This window comes from Octopus sinensis, linkage group LG11 (assembly GCF_006345805.1).
Source record: "Octopus sinensis linkage group LG11, ASM634580v1, whole genome shotgun sequence".
Classification (NCBI taxonomy): Eukaryota; Metazoa; Mollusca; class Cephalopoda; order Octopoda; family Octopodidae; genus Octopus; species Octopus sinensis.
In genome coordinates, this window is record NC_043007.1 from 53366340 (window position 1) to 53392984 (window position 26645).

General features: G+C 34.9%; 1 long non-coding RNA gene across 1 annotated transcript; it reads right to left on the reverse strand.

The window, feature by feature from the left end:
* Positions 1 to 5421: 5421 nt before the first annotated feature.
* On the reverse strand, positions 5422 to 26261 carry LOC118765427. The gene is made up of 3 exons (XR_005001291.1): positions 26012 to 26261; positions 16090 to 16093; positions 5422 to 5435 (listed from the first exon to the last, which is right to left on the reverse strand). It is a non-coding gene; the product is annotated as an uncharacterized LOC118765427 (long non-coding RNA).
* Between the last annotated feature and the right edge of the window lie 384 nt (positions 26262 to 26645).

Sequence of the window (26645 nt, forward strand, 5' to 3'; positions counted from 1 at the left end):
TATGTATGTGTGCGTGTATTTACATACATGTATATGTATGTATATATGTGTGTGTATGTGTGTGTGTGTGTATGTATGTGGATATATATACATATATATATATATATATATATATGTATATATATATGTACGCCTGTGTGTTTATGTATATGTAGGTATGTAGTTTTATGTGTATGTGTATGTATGTATGTATATATACATATGTGTAAATAGGTATATAGGTGTATGTTTATATGTTTATATGTATGCATCCGTCTGTATGATAGGTAATCGCATGTATATATATTTATATTTATTATTTGAGTATGCATGTATGTATACATGTATATGTTTGTATGCATGTATGTATTTATGTAAATATAGATGCGCGTGTGTGTGTGTATGTGTATGCATATGTATATACATATGTATACATTTATGTATGCGTATGTGTATTAGTGTATATACGTGTATATATGTGTATTTGTGTGCGTTCGTGTGTATATGTGTATATATATGTGTATATGTGTATATATGTATATATATATATATATATATATATTATGTGAAATAGAAAGATGAATAATCTTGTAGCAGATTAATCAAAAGTTTAACCGATACCTTGGTAGCAAAAATCACAGCAGAAGACAGCACGGTTGGAGGTACAACCATATGGTGTTGCAACCGTGTATATGTGTTGGTGCGGATAATTGAAATTAAAATATTATTGGTGAATTGAAGAAATGGAGCTGAACGAAGATTGAACAGAAATCGTTTTATTTCATTTCATTCTACATACCACCGAAGGACGCCTTCCTTAAGGAGTTGGTTTGTAAAACCAACGCATTCATAAACCGGATAAGATGGCTCGTTTTCTTCCACGAGAACGAAGATCTAAAATCGAACCGGACAACAGCATCGTCCGAATACGGCCGGCTTTTTAAAACATTGGATACGCCGCCACCTAACCCAAGACTGAAGAAGTTTGAGGACGACTTGTGGGACATAGTTAGAAAGATTAAGTTCAGGAAGTCACCCAGGAGAAATGCCCACCTCAGTTACCTAGATAAAATTACCAAGGACATTAATAGAACGGACGGAGTCCTGGTCCAGTCCGACAAGACCAGGAACACATACAAGCTACCCATTAAGCAGTACCTAGATTTACTCGGTAAAGAGATCAAGAAAAATTATAGAAAAACCAATTGGAGTACCCAGAGGAAGGTAAACTTGGAAATTAAGGAAATAATATTTAAACACCGATTTCAAATGAGAACTCAGCCGCTTAGCCCTAAGCAACCCAGATTTATAGTGAAGGACCATAAACCGAACTTCCACACCAACCCAGCGCTAAGACTCATATGCCCTGCTAGCTCTGATATCGGGATAATCAGTAAGTACATTTTAGATAAATATATCCCTAGTTTAGTAAACAAGCTGAAGCTCAGCCTCTGGGCCAACTCCTCGCAGGTAGTGAAGTGGTTCTCTTCCATCCCCAATAAGAACCGTACTAGGTTCATTCAGTTTGATATCGCCAGCTTCTACCCCTCGATTAACCCTAGTGTGCTAAATAAGGCCCTTTGGCATGCTCACAACAAGGCTGGCCTCACCAGAGAAGAGATAGATATCATTTTAGTTGCCAGGAAATCGTTTATTAAGTTTGATAGTGAGTTGTGGATCCGTAAAGATACTCCCAATGAATTTGATGTGCCTATGGGTAGTTCGGATAGTGCGCAGATAGCCGATTTGGTCGGAATATATATTCTCTACGAATTGTCCGACCAATTCCCGGAGATCGCGGGCGGCCTGTATCGTGACGATTGTCTGTTTTACCTGCAAAACACCACGAACAGAATAGTGCAGAAAAAAGAAAGCAGGTTAGCTAGGTTTTTTAATAGAATGGGCATGAGTATAGTTTTTGATAATGAACTCACCAAGGCTAATTTCCTAGACGTTACACTTAACCTTAATAGCGACTCATACTGCCCTTACCATAAGCCTTCCACTAATTTGAAGTATGTCAGTGTCTTCTCAAATCATGCCAAAACCGTAACAGACAATTTGGTTAAAAACATCTCTCTAAGATTGTCCGCCAGTGCCGATATTTTTATGCAGAAAGCGGAATTTTATAACGCCCCACTATCCAAGGCCGGTTATAGGCAGAAGGTAATTTATATTGATCCGGCCCTTCCGATGCCATCATTCGGTCATCAGGATAGGGCCGTCTATAATAACATAAACAATTTAAGTAGGGACGGGAGCGCGGCGGGTGCTGGGGCAGTCGCTCCCGCATTTAATTTAGCGAACAAGGATAATTATCGGTCCGGGAGATCTCACACTAACCCAAAACCCGTTATTCATCCGAGAATCACCCACCCGAATGCGAGAGCTGGCGTCCCGACCCATCACACAGATAGGAATAAGCATATATGGTTTGTAATTCCCTTGGTAAGCAGATTAGAACTAACCTCCCCTCATGTTTAGACAAGCCATCGCCAATAACTTCCCCAGAAATTCCAAATATTACTCCACGGTTAACTCGCATAAAGTTAGGATAGCTTTCTCCAACACTAAAAACCTCGCCCAGATAATCGCCTCCCATAATAATAGGCTACTTACTAAGACCCTATCACCTTTTTCCGGAGGCACAGCCTCTTCCGCTCCCGGTTTAATGCTCAGTAGGAATAATTATAGTAGTAATATGATATGAGAGCCAGTACAGTGACACATAATCTCTCAGCTCCAGCCAGGGAGTACACACTAGGGGTATAGTTATAAATAGGGGTGCTGTGGTTGACGGTAACAATGGGAGTAGGGTGTAGAGCCCCAATAGCAACCCCAGCATCATTTCGCACAGCACCATGGGCACTAGCAATGACAGCACTCTGATAGATAGTGGAGAATCAGGGGTTATTCCGTTAGTTAATAGTGACGTAGTGGAAAATAAAGTAGTAAGCGGCTGCAGTTCTCGTAACAAATATAGTGACAGGAACGCAGTTCTAATTTCAGAAACTAATCCTAGCAGAATAAGATTCACGTCGACGAACTCCAAGATCAGAAACGCCGTCTACCAATGCAAGGTTTACACGGACTCAGATGTCTACACTTATGTAGGGGCCTCATCGTCAAGATTGGCTTTGCGAATCTCCAATCATTACGCAACTTTTCGGGACATGAACAAGCGCCAGACCACGGGACTCAGCAAGCTAATATGGCGATTGAAGGATACGAACTCAAGCTACAGGCTGGAATGGTCAATTTTGTCGGTGGCCCTCCCATTTGATAGGGGCAGAAGGAAGTGCAACCTTTGTGTCTCCGAACTCTTCCATATTTTGTTCGCCAGAGGCCGGATGGTAAACGGACTTTTACAGTCGGCTTTTCGATGCCCCCACTGGCGGCGTTACACTTATCTGGCTTTTAAATAGCGTTTATAAATAATACCTGCACCCATAGCCCTTGGTAACAAATTCTGAAATAGCCTTTAAGATAATTACGATTAACCACTGCAAGGGGAATTACTCCTGTAAGATAAACGAGGCTTTGTTTTTTGACGACGGGGGGTTTCCTTGACAAGGCAGGTTCAGACGAACACACGCACACATAAAACATAATATATTTTTTTCTCGCCACCCAACGGTTCTACTGCAGTAGCCATTGTGTAGAGCGGCTTAACCACTGACAGCCGAGCGATCAAACGCACACACGTACACAAAAAATGTTTTCTACCCCTTGACGGAGGTCTTGCCAACCTGCGCCAGCACACATATATAGAACAGTAAACACACACATGTCTCTAAGTAGATTTTTTCTCGCCCCTTATAAAACATCCAATATTCCTTAAATAGTCAGAACTTTATTCTCGGTCACAAAGAACATCTACACACCCTCACCCACAGGAATGACCGCTGCCTGACCCGTTAAAATCTTCAACCACCGGTTCTCAACATACACTGATAAACAGTTTTGCCATGGGCTCTTAGGAGCCTAGTTCGATTGTTTTGCTCCGCCTCTGTTCTTTTTTGTTTTTTCCAACGGATTTCCTATTTCTTCCTGAAGAGAAAGACACAATATGGTCTCATTATTCAATCGGATTTTGGTAAATTGTGCCTTTCGAAACACGTGTAGAATGAAATAAAACGATTTCTGTTCAATCTTCGTTCAGCTCCATTTCTTCAATTCACCAATAATATTTTATATATATATGTATATATATATATATATATATATATATATTATATATATATATATATATATATATATGTATATATATATATGTGTGTGTGTATATGCATGTGTGTAGATGCCTGTATACCTCCGTGTGGATGTATGCATGTAATAGGGTGTGCGTACGGATGTATATGTATGTGTATGTAGATGTGTGTGTACGTATATGTATGGGTATATGTGTATACATATATATAATATATATATATATATATATATATATATATGTTGTGTGTGTATATAGGTGTATGTGTATATATATATATATGTGTATGTATATGTATGTGTATATATATGTATATGTATATATATATGTGTATGTGGTTTTGTGTGTACATAGTTATGTGTACGTTTATGTGAAAGTCGGTACACTTATGTATGTATGAATATAACACGTGCGTTTGTGTATGTGTATGAGTGTGCATGTGTGTGTGTGTGTGTGCGTGTGTGAGTGTTTGTGTTCGTATCAGTGGAAAAAAGATAGAAAGGAAGGGAGAAGGGCAATAAATGGTGTCTTTAGGCCGACCAGGCTTGCTCCCTTGGGAGAGCTGGCCTGGTGAGTCGAAGTCAAAATAAAAATAAAGATAAAGATAAAATTAAAATTAGGGAAGAAACGTGTGTGTATGTGTGTGCATGTATATGCATACGTATGTGTATGTATATATGTATGTATGTGTATATATATATATATGTGTGTGTATATATATGTGTATATATATATATATATATGTATAAGTGTGGGTATGTATGTGTGTATGTATGTGTATGTATATATATGTGTATGCATATATGTATGCATATGTATATATATATATATATATATATATATATAGAGAGAGAGAGAGAGATATGTGAGCGTGTGAGTATGGGGGTGTATATCCTCCTTTATATTTGTTTTTGTGTTTATATTTACATTTATATTTTCTTATATATGTGTGTAGAGATATGAGTGTACGTAGATGTATGTAAATGGGTGCATATGTACATGTGTATATGGATGTATGTGTGCGTATATATGTATATGTATATATATATATGTATATATATATATATGTATATATATATATGTATATATATATATATGTATGTGTGTGTGTATGTGTATATATATACATGTGTGTGTGTATGTGTATATATATATATATATATATAAGTGAGAGTCTCCTTATTTACCTAAAACTCTATTATTCTATTTATTCTTTTATCTACTTTATCACTGATTCCTTTGACCACTCCCCTAAGAATGATAGTTTGCGCCATGTCTACCCCCAAAAAGTCCCCCACCACCACTCCTTTAAACCAATTGGCTTCCTGATGATTTCATTTGAATGAAACAGTTCTAGTCCTGTAGAAGCTCCTTCTATAAAATATATATATATATATATATATATATGTATATTTACATATATATATTAAATTAGAGATAAAACCACTTTTAGGCAAATCAAACAGTGAAAATCATAAACCAATACATTGAAATAAAACTAATCAATAAAAAACTAATTAATAAAAAATGGCGCTAGGAAGGGCATCCAGCCGTAGAAACACTGCCAGATCTGACTGGGCCTGATGAAGCCTTCCAGCTTCACAGACCCCAGTTGAACCGTCCAACCCATGCTAGCAGGGAGAATGGACGCTAAATGATGATGATGATGATATAAAATGTATCTTATAATAGAGTTAAGTTTATATTTTATAATATATAATATAGCGGTTCGGCAAAAGAGACCGATAGAATAAGTACTGGGCTTACAAAAGAATAAGTCCCGGGGTCGAGTTGCTCGATTAAAGGCGGTGCTCCAGCATGGCCGCAGTCAAATGACTGAAACAAGTAAAAGAGTAAAAGAGTAAGAGTAAAGAGAGAGTATATATATCTTATATATATCTTATATTTTATGATATATAATATATATATATCTATGTTATAATAGAGTTGTTTATTTTTTATGATATATAATATATATACATTTATCTTGTAATAGAGTTAAGTTTATATTTTATGATATATAATATATATACATTTAACTTGTAATAGAGTTAAGTTTATACTTTATGATATATAATATATATATATTTATCTTATAATAGGGTTAAGTTTTTATTTTATGATATATCATACATATATATTTATCTTATAATAGAGTTAAGTTTATATTTTATGATATATAATATATATATATATTTATCTTATTATAGAGTTAAGTTTATATTTTATGATATACTAGCATTAAAGACCCGTCGTTGCCAGGTCATAGTGCTAGTGCATATATATATGTGTACGTATTACATGTACATCTATATATATACATCTACACATAAAATACAAAATACAAAGTTATATCTTGATATCGCTAGTGATAACAATATTCAAAATATATAACAGACAGGAATTGTTAGCCCGTCTCTTGTAATTTCGATCAATTGTATCTTGTCCTCCCTCTTGTATAGAAGTGTGGCTACAATCCAGCCTACCTCTACTTCTGGGGCGGAAGGGGGGCATTTTTAATTTTTATCCAGGACGATGAGATAAATATATATATATTATATATCATAAAACATAAACAACTCTATTATGAGATAAATATTTAAATATATTATATATCATATTCTAATTTGAAATAAGTATTTACATATATATTATATTATAAATATATATATATTATATATCATCAAATATAAACTTTACACTATTATGGGACAAATATGTATATATTATATTTCATACACAACTCTATTCTGAGATAAATATATAATATATATATATATATATATATATATATATATATATTATATATATTTATCATATATCATAAAATATTGACTTAACTATATTATAAGATAAATATATATATTATATATGATAACATATAAACTAAACTCTATGATGAGAAAAATATATATTATAAAATATAAACCTAACTCTATTATGAGATAAATATCTATATATTATATAACAAAAAATATAAACTCTTTTAAAAGATAAATATAATATATTATAGATCAAAAATATAAACAACTCTATTATAAGATAAAGATATATTATATATCATAAAATATTAACTTAACTCTATTATAAGATAAACATATATATATATATTTATCTAATATATTTTATGATATATAATATATATATATATTTATCTCATCATAGAGTTAAATTTGTATTTTATTATATATAATATTTTTATATTAATCTCATAATAGAGTTAAGTTTATATTTTTTGATATATGATATATATATATTTATGTCAGAATAGTGTTAAGTTTATATTTTATGATATACAATATATATATAGAGTTGTGTATGATATATAATATATATATATTTATCATAAAAGAGTTAAGTTTATATTTTATCATATATAGTATATATCGATTTATCTTATAATAGAGTTAAGTTTATATTATATGATATATAATATATATATATTTATTCCATAATAGTGTATGATATATAATATATACATATTTATCTCCTAAAATTTTATGTATATATATTTATCTTATAGTAGATTTGCTTATATTTTATACCATAAAATATAGACAACTCTATTATGAGATAAATACATATATATTATATATGATTAAATATAAACTTAACTCTATTATGTGATAAATATATATATATTATATATCAAAAAATATAAACTCAAATCTAATATAGAATAATTATATATCATAAAATATAAACTTAACTCTATTGTCAGATAAATATGTATATATTTAGGCGCAGGAGTGGCTGTGTGGTAAGTAGCTTGTTTACCAACCACATGGTTCCGGGTTCAGTCCCACTGCGTGGCACCATGGGCAAGTGTCTTCTACTATAGCCTCGGGCCGACCAAGCCTTGTGAGTGGATTTGGTAGACGGAAACTGAAAGAAGCCTGTCGTATATATGTATATATATATAATATATATATATATATATATATATATATATATATATATGCGTGTGTGTGTTTGTGTGTCTGTGTTTTCCCCCTAGCATTGCTTGACAAACGATGCTGGTGTGCTTATGTCCCCGTTACTTAGCAGTCGGCAAAAGAGACCGATAGAATAAGTACTGGGCTTACAAAAGAATAAGTCCCGGGGACGAGTTGTTCGATTAAAGGCGGTGCTCCAGCATGGCCGCAGTCAAATGACTGAAACAAGTAAAAGAGTAAAAGAGTAAAGATATTATATATCATACACAACTCTATTATGGGATAAGTATATATATATATATATATTATATTATAAATATATATATAATATATCATAAAATAGAAACTTAACACTATTATGAGATAAATATGTATATATTATATATCATACACAACTCTATTCTGAGATATATATATATATATATTATTTATCAAAAAATATAAACAACTATATTATAAGATAAATATATATATATATTATATATAATAACATATAAACTTAACTCTATTATAAGATAAACATATATATTTATCTCATCATAGAGTTAAATTTGTATTTTATTATATATAATATATATATATTAATCTCAGAGTTAAGTTTATATTTTATGATATATACTATATATATATATCTTATAATAGAGTTTATATTTTTTTGATATATAATATATATATATTTATCTCATAATAGAGTTGTGTATGATATATAATATATACATAATTATCTTATAATAGTGTTAAGTTTATATTTTATGATATATAATATATATATATTTATCTTATAATAGAGTTAAGTTTATATTTTATCATATATAATTTCTAAATATCTCATAGAGATATGTACGATGGTGGGGCGATAGAACGCTTCCTGATGGCTTCGACACATTTTTTCCCCTGTGTTCTTATATATTTACGATGGGAAGACAAACACCGCCTGCAGCAAGGACACAGATAAAAAAAATGTGTCAAAGCCATCCGGAAGCGTCGATGCTAAACAGCGGTGGTGTAATCCCCTACTGTCACGTTCACGTTTGATTGACAGTATACAACCATTCTATATATGTATTATATATCATAAAATATAAACTTAACACTATTATAAGATAAATATATATATATTATATTTGATATATAAACTTAACGCTATTATAAGATTAATATATATATATTATATATCATAAAATATAAACTTAACTATATTATAAGATAAATATATATATAATATATATGGTAAAATATAAACCTAAATCTATATTTATACATTATATTACAAAAGATATAAACTTAACTATATTATAAGATAAATATATATATATATTATTTATCATAAAATATAAACTTAACTCTATGCTGAGATAAATATATATATATTATATATAAAAAAATATAAACTTCACACCATTATGAGATAAATATGTGTATAATATATATCATACACAACTCTATTATGAGATAAATATATATATATTATATATGATAAAATATGAACATAACTCTATTATGAGATAAATATATTTATATTATATCTCAAAATATATAAACTTATCTCTATTATGAGATAAATATATATATATAGAGAGGCAAATTTATATTTTATGAGATATAAGATAAATATATTTATCTCATAATAGAGTTATGTTCATATTTTATCATATGATGAGATAAATATATATATATTATATATCAAAAAATATAAACTTCACACTATTATGAGATAAATATGTTTATATTATATATCATACACAACTCTAATATGAGATAAATATATATATATTATATAAGATAAAATATGAACATAACTCTATTATGAGATAAATATATTTATATTATATCTCATAAAATATAAACTTACCTCTATTATTTGATATATGTATATTATATATATATAGTTCCGGTTCTCGCAGAGAAAGACGTGTTTTGCCTTTGCTCTGTGAAAAAAACAGAAAAGTTTTGCATAATCGGCGAATAATCTACTGAAAGTAACAAAACGTAAACTTTTAACTCATAAAGTCTACTACAACACATTGGTTAAAAATTATTAATCAAAAACGTAATATATTTTGCCTGAAGCCAAATGTAATACAGTAATTTCATTTCGCCGAAAACGCACATGGTTGGCAACTCATTAAATTTAATTATCTCCTGTAAGAAAGAAAAAGAACATCTTTCCTGTGAAGGAAAATAATTCCGTAAAGCACGAAGATTCAGACTGCATCGTTGTGATAAGTATCACTTTCATCTTCTATTTCATATTTTATTTATTATTTTATCTCCCTTAACTTAAGCTAGCATCTCCGTTAAAATTTACGAAGCCATCCTTGTTTACATTCGGAGAATAACTCCCTTTCAATCTCTGTCTTCGTTTTCATACCTCTATCTTCTTGTAATTAGCTTTAGGATTAAATAACCCCTTCTTTTCCACACTTTAATATATTTTAATATATTTTCCTCACTTTCTTTTCTTCCACCTTCTCTCTCTCTCCGTTTGTGTATATATGTGTGTGTGTGTGTGCACGTGTATGTATATATGTATACGTATATATGTATACGTATATATGCATAGACGCGAACTTTAATAATCTTTCCGTCTTTATTTTAGAATCTATTATTTCCTATTTCTCTCTCTCCGCTTGTGTATATATGTGTATGTATGTGCACGTGTATATGTATATATGTATGTGCACGTGTATATGTGTATATATATATGCGTATATTTTCAGCTTTCCTGTTAATAATCTCTCATTTTTCTTAATCTTTCATTTTTATCTCAGTTTCGTAACCCCCTCTCTTTCCTCTCTTTAATAATCTTTCATTTTCTTAATCCTTCATTTTTATTGCAGCTTCGTAACCCCCTCTCTTTCTTCTCTTTCTCCCTCTGTCTCTTTACTTCTCTCTATCACACCATCTCTCTTCTTTCAGCCGTTCAATCTTTACTTGTCTCTTCACTTCTTCACTTCTCTCTGTCACAATCTTTCCTCTCTCACCTTCTCAACTTCTCTAAATATATAGCCGCACAGCTCTCAATCTCTCTAAATACACAGTCACTTTCCTTCTCACTTTCTTTCTCTATTTCTTCTCCACCCTCCATCACACTATTAAATTTTAAGTATAATTAGGTAGATAAATAAATATAATTAGATAGATAAATTAGATATAATAGGTAGATATAATTAGATAGATAAATAAATATAATTAGACAGATATAAATAGGTAGATAAATAAATAAAATATCTTCTTATCTTTTCTCAGCTCTCAATCTCTCTAAATACACAGTCACTTTCTTTCTCTACTTCTTCTCTGCCCTCTGTCACACTATTGAATTTTGAACATAATTAGATAGATAAATAGATAGAGTATCCAACATGTCCAGAGCCTGGAGACGTGACGAATTGGCGTTGTTCGTACGAGCCTGGAAATGCGCCGACGGAGATAACCCTAACAATGTAATTACGGCTGCGCTGAAGAGCGGCAGTTATAAAAGGACAATAGCTCAGATAGAGCGAAAGAAGCAGGAGTTCATACGCTCCTATGCGCTTGTACGATCGCACATTGGCACGCTTGATGTCATCTTTGCGAACGAGCAGGGCAAAGATGGCAAGGATGGAGACGCGGGTGGTGATGAAAGAAGTCACCCCCACCTGGTGGACACCCGGGTAGAGGTTTTGAGTGAGAAACCTGCCCGGGAAGTGAACCCAAGTGCAAGTGCTCCTACCAGCAACAAAGGCCATGGAGATGAAGAACCCAAGGAAGAAATAGAGGGAGGAAGAACTAAAAGAAGGACTAAAAGAACTAAAAGAAAAGCTCAAGCAGGACCAAAGGGTGAAACAGCCAGGAATAAAAGTGGAACCACAAAGGATGGAAACAAACAGCGCACACGGGTGTGTAGGTTCTACCTGAGAGGTACCTGCTGGCATGGAGAGGAAGGTGCAGGCTGCCGCTTCGAACATCGGGGACCCTGCCGCAGAGACACGAAACAGATAAGAAACAAAACATCAACAAAAGGAAAAGGATGGACCGGCACCACCTGCCCCAAAACGGAGGTACGCAGATGTGGTGCGTGCCACAAAACCGCCAACATGATGTTGTTGAAAGGGCAGCTGCTGAGCAAGAATCTTTTTTGTGCATGGCACAAAGATTGTACGCAGCTAACCTGGCTTCTTCAAACCAAGCTCGCAGATGGGACTACCCACAATCTACAACCACCCACCACAGCAAACAGACCCCAGGTGGACACAACAACGGCAACAACATACACCTCACCTCGATGCTCCTACTGAACATCAGAGGACTGCATACACTCATTAACAGGACACAAAACCCCGTTCTTGAGAGACTTTGTTGCATGCAATCAAGCCTTATGCATAGCACTTACGGAAACGCACCTGAAAACCGGACATAGCAGATGCGGAATTACACATACCACAGTATGTTGTACTACGGACCGACAGAAAAGAAAGGAGTCATGGAGGAGTTGCTATGTACATCCGTGAGGACCTCACACCCCAGGTCCTTTTGTCATACTCAAACTCGGTGTGTGACACACTAATTGTACATATAAGGCAACTTGATGTAGTTGTGTGTGCTACATATCGCCCTCCAGATGCCCCAAGCCATTTAGGCAAGTTTGAAGACTGCCTTATAGAAATAGAAGAAGTTCTAATCACATTAGAACAACACATAAGTGTACTTCTTATGGAAGACTTCAATCTACCCAATGTCAGATGGCCCGAGGGCCTTTCTCTCCCAGGAATGACAAGATGTGAACGAGGACAGGCGAGGTCCCTCCTGAACCTCATCAACACCCTGTACATGGAGCAAGTAATACTCCAACCAACCAGAGCAGGTAACACACTGGATCTCTGCTTCACAAATAATATGGATCTCATCCATAATGTGAAAGTGACACCGACACTACTCTCGGATCACAACATGGTAGAGCTGACCATGTACGGGCCAAAGAAAGCATGGACATGCAGCCTACAAGAAACCCTCAGAATCTTTCCAGCTTGAACTTCCATAAGGCAAACTGGAAACAAATTGAGAAAGAGATCCTCAAACAAAACTGGCCTGAATGTCTCTCCTCGCCAGACATCGACGTGAAACTTCAACAATTCATGTCTGTAATGCAAGCCATATGCTACAAATGTGTCCCAGAGAGAAAGGCCACTGTACACAAGAACAAAATCCCCAGAGAGAGGAAAATTTTAATGAGACGGCGTACAAAAATTTCAAATCGCCTAAACAAACAAATTGAAAGCAGTGAAAAGTCCCGCCTGAAAATAAAACTGTTGGAAATTGAAAAATGTCTGCAACTCTCCCATGAAAAGGAAAGAGCAGACAAAGAAGCAGACAAATTCGTATAAAATTGCATCAATGACTTGAACTTGAATAAGTGGTTTCACATAAATGGGGATACATTAAAAAGGTTTGTTGTTATTATTATTACAGTTTGACTATTGTAATCACGTTTGTTGGTTCCTCGTCAGGGAAACGTTGTTGTGTTGCATTTGTTAAATAATTGTAAATCGTAACCCTCCCCCTTTCGGAGAAGGGGCTTTGGTTATTGCTTAAAAATTGAATTGTGTCCCTGTTTGGGAAAATTGACAATATTTTCACCGTCGTTACGAAAGCATTTTTGTTAAAATGCCTTCGATAGAAGAAAGTCCAAAATTGAATTTCGCTGCAGTCGTACACTTCTATACAAGAGGGAGGACAAGATCCAATTGATCGAAATTGCAAGAGACGGGCCTACAATTCCAGTCTGTTATATATTTTGAGTATTGTTATCACTAGCGATATGAAGATATAACTTTGTATTTTGTATTTTATGTGTAGATGTATATATATAGATGTACATATAATATGTACACACATATATATACACATATATACATGCATAATATATCTACCCATACTTCACCGATGCTAATGCTTCTCTGTTGGCAGATGAACCAAGGGATAGCACACTCACTGCATTCTTCAAGCTTTGTCAAGTGGATCCATTCGCTCAAACCTTGCTGTATCCACAGATACCATCGTGTAACACTTGGAATGGAAAAAATTGGCCCCACGGAAAGCAGGTCAAAATGTTCATGGATACCCTGGCATTAAGTTTCACACTTGCCTTGGGTGAGTATACACAGTGCATCCCACTCAACAAGAGTGATTCTACCTTCGTCTACTACTGCATGAAGTCAGCCGGCCAACGTCTTTCCAGGCCCTAAAAACCGTTCATGGACATTTGTGCACAACATACAGAGAAGCCTGCTATCGACAAGGTCTGTTAGAAGATGGTGCACAATGAGATGCAACTGTAGTGATCCTATACAACTGTGCGCGCGCGTGCGGGGTTGGTGCCTTCACCAAGGCAGAGGGGAAGAGCCCTCTCACGCATGCGCGAAGACCGGAAGAAGGGATTTGCTGTCGTGGCATTAGTTGAATGGCAGGGGAAAGCGAACCATAACAAAGAGGCAAGGGAGCGTAAAAACGTTGACCAACTAAGCGTCCAGAGACACGGCAGACAGCAGACAGCAGAAAGCCTTTCATTGAAGCAGACGCGTATTATCTTCGCTCTCTCCTGACGCCATTTTGACCAGTTCTGTTTGTAGTTGAACATTGTAAAATCTTACAGCGTTAAAGTTCAGCCTTGCACGCCCAGAACCAAGGGATACCCGATACACCACTTATTTCGTGTTGGATAAGACAATAAAGAGTATATATATTTTTTACGTTTGCGTCTTGTTGTTTCTGACTGGTAGAGTCTGGAAAGTAAAGCAACGGAAATCGTGATTGCACCAATTGCACCCAAAAAGTGCAATCAGCGACTCATTACCGTTACACAACTTTAGGAGAGGCTGCTTTATCACAATCACTTAAAAGTCTCAGGGCACTATTTGCATTATTACTACAGGCATGCGAACTGTGTGATCCGGCCACTTTATGGCTCAAATATAGAGACAACCTGTCTGAAGACTTTCAGCGCCAACCTCAACTGCTCTATCCGGACATGGAGGGTATCAGCAATGAAATCTATAACAAAACACTCATTGACATTGAAGACAGAATTACTAAACTGGGTGGAAATGAATTGTCGACGTATGGCCTGCCACAAGCATTCAGGTCAGGGTCAAATAGCATTTCCACTGCTGTCATTCGTGAAACAACCTACGACACTCAAGCGCTTTCAAAGTACATTGTTGAAAATGAGCCTAAATTACTTCCGGACCAGCTGCAGGCCTACAGAACTATTCTTAACAATGTACGCCAACACAAGGGACGAATCTTCTTCCTCGATGTTCCTGGAAGGACAGGAAAAACATTTATTACAAAGCTTCTCTTTGCTGAAATTAGGCAGCATCAGGACATTGCAGTAGCTGTAGCCTCCTCTGGCATTGCAGCTACTTTGTTACCCGGTGGCAGGACAGCACACTCAACTTTTAAGCTCCCTCTCAATTTAGCAGCATCCGAAATGCCTTCATGCAACATCATCAAAAGCTCAGATCAGGGACAAGTACTTAAAATGTGTCATCTAATTGTCTGGGACGAGTGCACTATGGCTCACATGGGAGCTTTGGAAGCATTAGATAGAACCATGAAAGACACCCGAGACTGTGGCATCATGTTACAATCCTCAGTCTCACCACTAACATGAGAGCTCAGCTACACGGTGACAAAATGTCCACAAAGTTTGCACAGGACATTTTGACACTTGGTAAAGGCAAGATGCGTCTCGGTACTGCTGGACAAATGGAAGTGTGGTCATTTTCCTTTGTTGTTAATTCTGTAGATGACCTCAACTTCACACAAAACTACCAAAATCACAATTGGCTGTGTGAAAGAGCAATATTAGCTCCAAATAACGTCGCTGTTAACAAAATTAATCAACAGCTAATGCATTCTCTTCCCGGCACTATACACACTTACAAGTCTGTTGATACAATTCCAGATATAAATGATGTTGTGAACTATCCTCCTGAATTTCTCAATTCACTGGAGCCTCCTGGACTACCTGCTCACATATTAGCACTTAAAGTTGGAACTCCTGTAATGCTACTCCGCAATCTGGAACCACCAAGACTTTGCAATGGAACACGACTGTTGATAAAGAAAATGATGTCACACGTTATCGAGGCGATCATTCTTTCTGGGTGTGGAAAAGGTGATGACGTCTTTATTCCAAGAATTCCTCTTACTCCATCAGGAGCAGAAATTCCATTTACATTCAGAAGACTGCAGCTTTGCCATGTCCATTAACAAATCTGAGGGTCAAACCCTCTCTGTAGCTGGTCTTCTCTTGGAAGAGCCCTACTTCTCGCATGGGCAACTGTATGTTGGCTGCTCAAGAGTAGGAACCAAAAGAAACCTTTTTGTATATGCTCCACCAGGAAAAACAAGGAACATATACATGATCCGCTTTTTTTAACAAACTTCATGTACTTTCATGTATTTATATTAATATACATAAAATATTAGAAAAAAAACACCTTTTATCTATTCAAAATGAACAATTAAATTACACCATCTAGAAAATTACATATCATAAAAAAGTTAAAATTAAAATGACAATTAAAAAGTAAAGATTAAATTACAAAAATAATATAATGTATATAATAGGTAATATATATATATATATATATATATATATATATATATATATATATTATATATATATATTAAAGTTAATCCAAAGAAGAAAACACAAAAAAAAAACAACAGCGCGAGGACGTGGAACAAATATAGTATTATTGGACGGTCAGGAAAGAAGGAAAGAGGAAAGAAAATATATATATATATATATATATATATATATATATATATATATATATATATATATATATTATATTATATATATATATATATATATATATATATATATATATACATACACACATATACTAAATGCTCCACTATATTAAATTGTAAATTGAAAGATTTGTCCTTCAATGTATGATGAGTAAATTTTCATAAAGTCCATACTTGAAAAAGAGACTCTCTTGTGTTGAAGTTACAAATGACAGAACACAAACTGACAATTGCTGAGTCTGTTGTCTGATCTTCAATTGATTTAGTCTAATATAGATATTAAGTTTTATCATACAGGAGCAAATGTTTCCACAAATTAAAGTAAAATGGTTTCATTCAAATATTAGAATATCCTTTGTTCAATGTTGTATTTTTCAAAAATCAAAGCATATGTGTAGAACTGTGTGTGTGTGTGTGTGTGTGTTTAATACAGTCCATACTTGAAAAAGAGACTTTCTTGTGTTGAATTTACAAATGATAGAATACAAATTGACAACTACTGAGTCTGTTGTCTGATCTTCAATTGATTTAGTCTAATATCTCACAGATTGACAGTGAAATGGTTTCATTAAAATATTAGGATAGCCTTTGTTCAATGTTGTATTTTCAAAAAACAAAACATGTGTAGAACTCTGGGTGTGTGTGTGTGTGCGTGTGTGTGTGTGTGTGTGTATGTATAAATAAATATATATATATATATACTAGCATTATGACCCGTCGTTGCCAGGTCATAGTGCTAGTGCATATATATATGTGTATATATATGTGTACATATTACATGTACATCTATATATATACATCTACACATAAAATACAAAATACAAAGTTATATCTTGTGATAACAATACTCAAAATATATAACAGACTGGAATTGTAGGCCTGACTCTTACAATTTCGATCAATTGTATCTTGTCCTCCCTCTTGTATAGAAGTGTGGCTACAATCCAGCCTACCTCTACTTCTGGGGGGACATTTTTAATTTTTATCCGGGACGTCCTACGTCCCAGATATAAAGGTAAAAGTAAAATATTTCCACTTTGTAAGTTTCAAGTCGAGTACTTCCTTGCACGCTCCGTTGACTCGAACCTTGCTTCTATTGTGGTGAATTTACCGCCTCTGGTTAGATACTTGCTATCTTTCATAGTCGCCGAAGATACTTTTCGATGGTGCTTTCCTCCAGGTGTTCAAATCTTGTTTTTTTCTCTACATTGTATACTTTATAGACAATAGTCTTTTCTTTAATTTAATTTTTTATTTCGTTTGGTGGTGTTATCCTAGATTCACCGTCTTTGTCGGTGATCAATCCGAAATAAGTTTGTATTTCTTCTATTTTAATTTTAATGAGTTTGCGGTCGCCGACGGCTGCAGCGAAATTCATTTTTAGACTTTCTTCTATCGAAGGCATTTTAACAAAAATGCTTCCGTATTGTGAAAATATTGTCAATTTCCCCAAACAGGGACACAATTCAATTTTTAAACAATAATCAAAGCTCCTTCTCACAAAGGGGGAGGGTTACGGTTTACAATTATTTAACAAATGCAACACAACAACGTTTCCCTTTCGAGGAACCAACAAACGTGATAACAATAGTTAAACAGTAATAATAATAACAACAAACCTTACGGTGAATCAAAAAGCAGTACGCAGTTGAAGCTATAGTCCTTTATGTATAAGAAATAAACCAACTGCAGTACTCAGTAGAAGCAGCTGTTCGAGAAAACAGACATTACATACAGCCAAACTTCATATAGATACTTAATGCTAGCTAATTAGCAGATAATCTAATGTAAAAGCCGTGGTAAAAGGTATGTGCGCAGCTCCATCTGGACTATTCCATTTCTGCACACTAATTTTATTTTTAATTTATTCCCATTCATGTGAAACCACTTATTCAAGTTCGAGTCATTGATGCAATTTTATACCAATTGCTATTTTTACTTTTGTTATGTTACGATTATATTATACTTTAGTTCGATTTTAATTATTACTTACTACATATAATTCAATTGTTATTATTATCGCTAATTTTTATTGTTAAAGTGAAAGTATCTGACATAAAATAGAGAAATGTTTTTGTTTCACTTTTAACACATAATACTGAAATAGTGGAGAAGATATGATATTGCTATGGGCTCGCCCTAGGCAAGAAGTTGAACATTTTTTGCCCATGAAACTACATGGACCCTAAGTAAGGCATGTGTAAAATTTGAATGAAATTGGTTGTATAGTTCTCAAGTTTTAGGGAAACACAGACAGACAGACACACATTCTCAGTTTTATATATATAGAGATATAAATATATATATATATATATATATATATATATATATATATTTATTTATTTATATATTATATATATATATATATATATAATAAATATATATAAATAAATAATAAATATATATAAATAAATAAATATAAATAAATAAATAAATAAATATCGTCGTCATCATCATCACCACCATCATCACCACCATCTTCTCCTTCTCCTCCTTCCTCCTCCTTCTTCTTCTTCTTCTTCTTCTTCTTCTTCATCATCATCATTATTATCATCATCATCGTCGTCATAATCATCACCACCATCACCATCATCGTCATCTTCTCCTTCTCCTTCTTCTTCTTCTTCTTCTTCTCCTTCTTCTTCTACTTCTCCACCCCCTACCCCATAACTTTGTCACTAATGTTTTTTAGTATAACACCTACGCTAATTCTATAAACAAGCCTGTCAATATAAATATTCTCCTGAATTGAACTGAGACTGCCAGCCGCCACTGACCATTCAAAATACGACCATCAGGGCACTCCCAGATTCTCCCACCCCCCTTTCCTCACCAGCCTTCTTCCTCTACTACCCTACCAAGAACTCACAACGACCTCCAACGCACAAGTGCAAACAAGGGAGTCAGAGAAAGGCAGAATGCCACTTAAATCTGAACACTACTATAGAAATATTCTTTTAAAAAAACTTTTCTTCTAATTTTTCTAAATTTAATTATTTAATCGTTACAGTTGAAAAGGTCTCAAAATGACCGAAACCGGTACTGAAATGTTCACTATAAAATTATTTTAGCATTTCTATTTTTGACTTGTTTTTTCATATATATATATATATATATATATATATATATATATTATATATATATATATATTATATATATATATATATATATAATATATATATATATATATATATATATATATATCTGCGGAGGGCTTTGTCATGACGATTGTCTGCTGTACCACCAAAACATTTCAAATCAAAAAATACACAAGGTTAAGAGTAGATTAGTTAGGTTTTTTAGTAGAATGGGATTGCACATCGTTTTTGACGATGAGTTAACTAAAGCCAACTTCTTAGACATTACTCTCAATTTACAAAATAACTCGTACTTCCCATACCATAAACCTTCCATAAATCTTAAATCGTAATAAAGTACGATTTTAAATTGGAAGCACATCGTTAGAGTTATCTCTATCCACCGGTCTCAGCAAACTGATTTGGCAAGGAATTCTGTCTTCTCTGCAATTCTGAGCTATTTTTCATTATTTTTTCTAAAAATCCCCTAGTAAACACGGTTATAGAGCGAGCAATGTAAACATTGGCAAAAACACACATTTAGTGCATATAAGTAGTCTCTATCATTATATATAATTTAAACTTTAATTTCCTTTATATTTACATTCACTATTAATATCCCTACTCTTTCTGTAAGCTACCTATGACGTTATATCATATAACGTTTTTTTTAAACAATATTAATAGCGTTCAGTCAATCGCTATACAAATCCATCATTTTTTGCTAAAATGTCTTATTGACGAGTTTCGTTTTTTTCACTTTCCTGAAGAGAAGATTGCATTGTTTATACCATTTATTCTTTTGAATAGTATCAGTGGAATTTTCGAAACATGTGTCGAAAGTAAAAATATTTGGTTTACACCTGCGTTAAACTCCATATATTTATTCATATATTATTCAAAATATTCCACGTAAACCCGAAGTTTCTACCTTTATAAACAAGGAGTTACAACCTCTTTACTTGTGAGATTTTTGCAACCCCGGTAACTATTTTTTTTTCCGTGTTAATTGTTAACAAGGTAAAAATACACTCATCTATATAAATATATATATATAAATATATATAAAAGCAATTAAGATTCAAGTCAATTCCAATGAATTTACTTGAATATGGTACTTAACTTAGATGCACCAGAAAACTATATGGTGTTAACCATACAGTAATGTGGGGTGATTATAAACGAGAAAGAAGCAACAAGAATGGATTAGTTTTTAGTACAATTGTTTCATACAAAGACAGGCTTTATTAAAAGTTGCAAAAATTGCAGCAGATAAAAGTGTCCCGTACTCATCAGCTAAAATACATATGAGTTCTCCAAACATCTTAGTGGGTGAGGCTATACTCATGAAGTATTGGAGATAATTTCATTAAAGGCAGATTTCGGTTGCAAACAGATTTCCAAAGTTCTTTAATGATGATGCACAGTCTTATCACAGGTTCTTAAAAGCTTATTAGCTTCACAGAGAAGGTGAATTAATCCGTAGTGTAGATGTAAATTTCCAGAGATATGAGGAGGATGATACACAGACTTATCACAGGTTTTTAAAAGCTTATTAGCTTCACAGAGAAGGTGAATTAATCCGTAGTGTAGATTTAAATTTCCAGAGATATGAGGAGGAATTTCATACTCACAGACGATGAATTTATCCATGGTTAATCCACAATCATTTCATGCTATATGATAAGGTATTTGCCACATTACTGTTCTCCACGCAAAACTGCTATGTTATGACTTCTAAAGGCTGAAGGAATTTTTTGTGGAGCAAAGAAAAGAAAAGAAAGGAAAAAGGAGAAAAGAGACAAGGAAAAAAAAGAGACAAGGAAAAAAGAAAAAGAAAAAGGAAAAGAAGAAGAAAAAATGAAAAGAAAAAGAAAAAAGGAAAAGAAAAAGAAAAAAGAAAAACGGGGAGAAGAAAAGAAAAAGAAAAAAGAAAAAAGGGGAAGAAGGGAGAAAAGAAAAAACGCCCACATAGAGTATACTGTGACAACTTAGAGGGAAAGGGGGTTCTAAAGTGACCAACTACAGAAGAATTTGTAGACGGCCTGGCTAGCTTGAATTTGTAAGAATCCAGGAACTATGAGGAGAAAATTATTTTTGACCAGTAAAACAGCTATTTATTGCCAACCTGACGTAGTTGAAAGCAGATATGAATCTAAAGAGAATCTAAAGAGATAACAAGGTCAGGGGTAGAGGGATCAAAAGCTATCATCAAAGGGAATACATTAAGAGAAAAAATCTAAGTGCAACCTTAACAAGAAGTAATTTAAATTTATTTATTTATTTATTCCTGTTACTGTCTTAAATTGTTGCCGTTACTATCTATACATTGACAGACTACCGGTCAAAACTTAGAATTTAGTTAACAAGGTGTGATGGAATTGTCTATTATATTGAAAATAATGAAATTATCTCCAATACTTCATGAGTATAGCCTCACCCACTAAGATGTTTGGAGAACTCATATGTATTTTAGCTGATGAGTACGGGACACTTTTATCTGCTGCAATTTTTGCAAATTTTAATAAAGCCTGTCTTTGTATGAAACAATTGTACTAAAAACTAATCCATTCTTGTTGCTTCTATAAATATATATATATATAAATAAATATATATATAAATATCTATATAAATATATATATATATATGTGTGTGTGTGTGTGTGTGTTATGTGTAGTTTGGGTTTTAATGGGATAGACAACCAAATGAAAGCCATTGTTATTGTTTAACGTGTTTATTTACTATTCATGTTACACGGACTTGTCAACATTCCAGCGTAGTAATACATTATATACTTTACACACAATTTTTACTATTCACTAACAAAATAGTGCCTAGAGTGGGGATGTATTCTATGCACGTATACACATAGATATGAATGTGTAACATCCCTTCTTCTTGAAAAAAATAAAGGGGTCTTCTGGCAGTGAAGACAATTATGAGTAGTCTCCCTTACTCTAATGGATTGTCAGCCTGAGGTGGCAATCCTACAGCAGAAATCGTGAGATTATTCTGCCTCTGCTTTGTAGTCTAGCTGAATTTGTTACTTATCTTTTCATTTTGGTTTTTTTTTCCTTAACGGTATCGAACCGGTGGCAGAATGTTCTTTCTCCATCTGGTGGATCTTGTGCTTCGCACCGGTGTCTGAGGTGTGTTGTTGGGCTGCTGATAGGTGGTTTGTGCCCGTTGGGGTGATGATTCTGTGGGTGTTGTCACGGATGCAGCAGGTGTTGTACACGTTGTCCTCGACAGCTTTGGTGTTGGGCGGATGTGGGCTCTGTTACGTCTCAGCTGCCCACCAGATTCCGTTTCTATTATATATGATCTTGGAGTTTCAGCTCTACTGACAACCTGTGCTGGGATCCATGTTTTAGTTATGGGATCTTGAGTAGGCACATGTTGTCCTCCAAGTATCTCAGGTAAATATTGTGCGTGTTTGTTGTAATACCTCTGTGATTGTTCTTGAGTGGCTGCTAACTTTGCCCTTGTCTCTTCCTGGTCAATAGGAGGTTGGATCTTAGTTGGTAGGGTAGTTTTGTACTTACTGCCATTCAGCAATTCTGCTGGGGATTTCATGTCAGCTCTCAGTGGTGTCGCTCGTAGGGACAGAAGTGCCAGGTGTGGATCTTCCTTAGTCTCTCGGCATTTGACAAGTGTTCTCCTCACTGTCTGTACCTGTCTTTCTATAAACCCATGACTTTTGGGGTAGTGTGGAGATGAGGTTGTGATATTGAACCCATACTCATCGGCTAGCTTTTTGAATTCTTGTGATGTGAACTGGGTTCCATTGTCACATATGATCTGCTCTGGTATTCCTTGCTCTGCTAGAAGTCCTCGAGCCACTGTAGTGATTGTTTTGGCTGTCAGGTCTTTCACTTTTCTCACAAATGGAAATTTGGAGTAGTAGCAGGCCATTATCAAATACCATTCTTGGCCCTCTGTGAACAGATCTACTCCAATAGTTTGCCATGGCCTTCTTGGGATGTCACTAGATATCATTTCCTCCTTTTGTTGTGAGTTTCTGTACTTTTGACAGATGTGGCATGTAGAAACTGTCTTTTCTATGTCTTTGTACATGCCTACCCAATATACTGCTGACTTGGCTCGGAGCTTGCATTTCTCCATTCCTAGATGCCCTTGGTGGATCTTGTCAAGAATCTCTTTTTGCATTGACTTGGGTATAATTATTCCGGGATCCAGCCATCAGGATTCCATTCTCCACTGATATATCATCATGGATGGCCCAATATTCACGAATTAGGGGCTGCACCTGATGTCTCTTTTCTGGCCACCCCTGAATCACCATCTGAGTGAGGAGCTGAAGTTCTTCATCTTTGCTGGTCTCCTCTTTGATTTCCGCTAGCTTTGTGGTTGTCACATTTACAATGTGGTGGACCTTTATGCTTAGTCCTTCCATCTCCTGCTTATCATGTGAGGATAGTCTGGAAAGAGCATCCGCCAATATCAGATCTTTTCCTGGCTTGTACCTGATATCATAGTCGTATGTTTGAAGCCTTAACAGTAATCTTTGCAGTTTGGCTGGTGCTTTTGTCAGGTTTTTTCTATGTATTTGTTCTAGCGGGCGATGGTCTGTTTCTATATCGAAATGTCCGCCATACAGGTATGTATGGAACTTTTCGCATCCATATACTACTGCCTGGAGTTCCCTTTCAATATTCGCGTACCTTGTCTCTGTGGGTGAGAGAGCTTTCGAGGCATATGCAATGGGTTTACCTTCTTGTATCAGTGCTGCGCCAACTCCTCTCACAGAAGCATCGACTTGGAGTGTTACTGGCTTACGTCTGTCATAATATTGCAGAGTTGTCTCCTTACTGATGAGCTTTTTGATTGCTTTGAAATCCTGTGTGTGTGAAGCACACCAATCAAACTCTACGTCATCTTTGTTTAGTTCTCGGAGATTTGCAGTGTGATCGGCCAGCTTGGGTATGAAGGCTCCCATGTAGTGGATGAGTCCCAGGAAGCTCCTGAGTTCCTTCTTGTCTTTGGGTTCTTTAATGTCTCAGATGGCTTCCACTTTAGCGGGGTCTGGTTTAACTCCCTCTGCAGAGTATATAACTCCAAAGAATTTGCACTCCTTTTCTTTTATCACACACTTGTCTGCATTGAGTTTGATGCCTGCTTGTCGGGTTTTCTCCATAGCTTCATGTAAATTGAAGTCATGTGTGGTTTCATCCTTGCCATGCACTTGGATGTCATCTGCTATTCCAATTGCTCCCTTCCAGCTTTGATAGGTCTCATCTATTTGGCGCTGGAAAACATCTTGGCTCACCTTCAATCCAAATGGGAGTCGGTTGAATCGATATCTACCAAATGGTGTGTTGAAGGTAGTGAGCATGGATGACTCTTTGTCTATATTTATATTCCAGTACCCATTGCTGGCATCCAGTTTGCTGAATAATTTGGATCCAGCTAATGATGGTGTGATTTCTTCAAGGGTTGGAATTCGATGGTGCTCTCTTTTTAATGCTTTGTTCAGGTCCCTTGAGTCGAAGCATATCCGTAGGGTACCATTGGGTTTTTCCTTGATTACAATTGAATTTACCCAGTCTGTTGGTTGTGTCACTTTGGTGATTATTTCTTTTCTTTCCATTCTGTCCAACTCTGTCTTCAGCTTCTCTTTTAGTTCTAGTGGGACGCGGCGAGGTGGGTGAACAATTGGTTTGATATTGGAGTCGACTGTTATATGATATCGACGTTTCACAAAGCACCCGACTGTATCGTCAAAGCATTCAGGGTATATGCTTATCAGTTCTTCTTTGTTTGTGATTTGTGGTCGATCTTTGATAGGCATATCACTGTCAATCCTGCTTGGAGCTGCTTTCACTTCAGCATTGATTGACACAATATTAAGCTTTTTGCAGGTATTGAGTCCAAGAATTGCTGGGCCTTCTGTTCTTGTGACATAAAAAGAACACTTGATTGTTTTTCCTTTGTGTGTCCCTGTGATAGTTGTTTTGCCCAGTTGTGGAATCCTGGTACCTCCGTACCTCTTGTGTTATGTGTTCTAGGAACATCTTTTTGTTGAGGTTGACAGGTAAGATATCACTCTGGGCTCCAGTGTCAATCTTTAGCCTTAAGTCTATGTTTATTCGTTTCCTGCCAGACTTCTTCTGTATTCTTATTGTTGTGTATGCCTCATTTTTTCTCTGGTCGTCATTTCCCATCTCATGCACATTTATTGTGCCGACTGCCAAGAATTCCTCCTCTGAGGTGTTTTGTTCTTGTTATTGGGCATGTATATCTCTTCTTCTATTTCCGCTCCTCTTTGAAAATTGGGGCTTGTTTTTCTGGGATTTTGTTAACCTACACATTTTTTTCCCAGTGGTTAAGTTTTCCACATGCTTTGTAGTGTGTACCGAATGCAGGACATTTCTTTCGGTTATTGAATTCATGCTCCATATCACAGTACTGGCATGTTCTTTGTTTGCGGGTATGTGTCCTGTGCCTAGATACAATATCTACACTGCTGCCTAGTGAGCTTGTTTGTAAGCTAAGTGAGGCCATTTGTTTGGTAGTAGCTTCGAATGCTCTTGCAGTGTCTACTGCTTCTATCAACTTGGAGAGCGTCCTTACCTATGAGGGATTTCTGAACTTCCTTATGAGTACACCCCTATATTAATT